This window comes from Hyposmocoma kahamanoa, unplaced genomic scaffold (genome assembly GCF_003589595.1).
Source record: "Hyposmocoma kahamanoa isolate Upper Pololo Valley unplaced genomic scaffold, ASM358959v1 99547, whole genome shotgun sequence".
Taxonomy (NCBI): Eukaryota; Metazoa; Arthropoda; class Insecta; order Lepidoptera; family Cosmopterigidae; genus Hyposmocoma; species Hyposmocoma kahamanoa.
The window spans coordinates 26,066-29,386 of NW_020655943.1; positions in this window are offsets into that span (position 1 = coordinate 26,066).

Genomic DNA, 3,321 nt, shown 5'->3' on the forward strand with positions numbered 1-3,321 from the left:
GGACAGTGTAGCTTTTAATTATATAGAAACTTTAATAGATGGCGTTACGTGTATTTTACGTGGCGCTTCAGTTATATGGACCACTAACTTAAGAGGACTGCTGATCTCCATGCTACAGAACGTAACTCTGAAAATGTGCGCGAAATCAGATTCATCCCCTTTGGCACCCCTAGAGGTGGAATATTTTCTTAAAATTTAAATGGGACCAATACTGAGGCACCCTCTTTCCAACAAACAAAGAATCATCAAAATCGGTTTATAAATTAGTTATCGCGTAACATGGACACAACAACAATACAGTTGAATAGGGAACCTCCTCCTTTTTGGAAGTCGGTTACAAAGGTCAAAATTCCGTCTTACATCTAGATGGCGCTGACCAATGGCCTGTAAGTTGTTTATATTATGTAAATGTCCGTGGAGATCAATTAATTCCTATTTAATATGAAATATAGGAAATTACTTGTTTTTCCTTTTAATATTATTCAAATTGTTATATATGGTCTTTGACAAATATGTTTTTCAATAGATGGCATTGTGAATTACGAACTAATATATAATTTTACGGTTGCTAATATTCGCACTGCCAATACAATAGTGTTATTAACTCAAAAAGTTAATTTATTCAGAATAGCTGAAAAATTAACGTTCCCTTGAAAGATTATTATAATTTCTATATAGTTTAACATTTATTAGGCATCTAAACAACTCTTATTTGCCAATCAGAAGTAGATTTGAAAATAAAAGTCAAAAATAATAATTTCATATGTTTAGTAAGGAATATTTAGTCCAGAACTAGCTCACAAAACGTTTGTCTCATTCTGGGTTAAGTAGATATATTTTCATAGGGTCGTATTCCAGAACTCTACTCAATGCTCAAGTCAGGACTTGAGTATGATTTCTAGTGCTTTAAATCATACTCCAATCCTGACTTGAGCATTAAGTAGAGTCCTGGAATACGACCCATAGTTTCTTACAATGTTCTAATGACAATTTTATGACATGTAGAGAAACAATTTTTACGTTCAGAAGTGGTATAATCTTGAACTTCACATTTTTTGAGTTACAACACTATTGTAATAGCAGTGCGATATGGATAGATGGCGCTAAACTTACACTATATAATAAGCGCCATCTAGTTGATTTGTGTGTTATCACTAGAAATTAAAGCTGCTTTGTTAAATTGAAGCTCGTCAATGTAAAACAAATTAATTATAAACATTTGGTACTCGTCGCGACATCTGGTGTATGTAGACACACACATAGACCGACAAATTACACTCCAACTCACGAGAGAAATAAATGTAGGCCATACTAATATTTCCCCCGGCCCGAGAATCGAACCCGGGTCCTCTGCGTGGCAGTCCAGCACGGTAACCGTTCGGCCACAGAGGCAGTTAAAATTATTTAAATATGCTTGTCAATAGATTGGTATTGTGTTACAAACTTATTTAGGGGTTAACGCTTCGTGGTTAGATGGCGCTAATAGTAAACAAAATAAAAGAATAGCGGACACTATTCTGCCGCTAACTAACATCATAAAAAACCATATCCCAGTTTTACAATATTGGAATTGTCTAATGATATTTCAGCTATGTATCGTTAGGGTAAGTTCCGATACACGTTAACTAATTTGAACTGTTTTTAAAAAGACAATTTTGTGCTCTATCTTTTGCTATTTGAAATGGATATTTACCATTTGTTAATTAGCCGTCTTTTAGTTAGTGGACGGCAGTATTCCATAAACATTTCTGAAATAAGCGCCATCTAGTTGATTTGTTTGTTGTCACTAGAAATGTGTGTAGCCTAGGTAAATTGCACCTTGTCAATGCAAAACAAATTAATTATAACAATTTGGTTATCGTCGCGACATCTGGTGTACCATAAGGTACTAAATACCCGACTACGATGTCTTGTATAGCGGTTAGCAATCCCCTTGATTTCTTGGTCCATGGTAATTTTTAGTTCACTAGTAATTGTGAGTGCAAAAGTGGCGAGCGCGTTCAGGGCAGAGACGCTGCAGCTGCGCTTCCGCGCGTGCTATATCTGTACTATATAGTCAAGATAAAATGTGGCAAAGTATCAAAAATGTTTAAATTTTAAGTGCACACTCTCAGCACCATGTGGGCCGCCGGCCGCACAAATAGGAATCAAAACATATTTTCAATTTTTCTAGTCGTGACCTGTCAAAGGTTGTATCAGCAGGCCGACAATATAAGTTGTGCGCTCGGCGAAAACAGCCAATTGTTTATTGAATAACTTATTGTGCAAATGAATAACTAAAGACTAATTATGCGAATAAATGTAAAATATAACACATATATCTGAACCCGGAGATGCCTGTATTTCAGGTAAAAAGTACTAATTATGTTATTAAATTATAAACAAAAAAAAATTATTAAACAATAAAACGCAAATCTACCTTTACGTTTAAATTACACAACATTTATTTTGGGATAATTAATAAATTCTGTGTATTATCGTAGGACATATTTTGAAGAAATTCTTGGAGAATTTTCTTAACCTTTATGTAACAAAAATGAAATATGGCCAGTTTGGCGTTTATTGTACAAAAAAAGGCCCAGGAAATACACAAAAATCTGGAAGTAAACACAAGTTTTGATGATGCAATTTTGGGGCAGATATCTTTCCGTCTTTTTGTTAGTGTTACTACACGACTTATACAGAAGGTTAGTGGGATAAAGGAAAGGGCGGAAGGTAGAAACCCTTAAAACTGCTCGCTGGGCTCTCTCAATGATTAGTAATGAAGTTTTAGCAATACCACCTGAAGATGTAATGCCAATTGTTTTGCTCTTCTGCAAACAACTGATCCAGATCGTAATAAAGTAACGTGCCGCCCACATGGCCTGCCACAAAAGTTATTTAAGATTAGGCATAGCGTGCTGGGAAAAACAATGCATGTCGCGCACGCCGCCCACATGGCCTGCTACAAAAGTTCCTCAAGAATAGGCATGGCATGCTGTGAGACACAATGCGTGTCCCGTACGCCGCCCACATGGCCTGCTACAAAAGTTCCTCAAGAATAGGCATGGCATGCTGTGAGACACAATGCGTGTCCCGTACGCCGCCCATATGGCCTGCCACAAAAGTTATTTAAGATTAAGCATGGCGTGCTGTGAAAAACAATGCGTATCCCGCGTGCCGCCCACATGGCCTGCCACAAAAGTTATTCAAGATTAGGTATGGTAAGCTGTGAAAAACAATGCGTGTCCCACACGCCGCCCACATGGCTTGATACAAAAGTTACTTAAGATTAGGCATGGCGTGCTGTGAAAAAAAATACGTGTCTGAGAGTTATTTGAA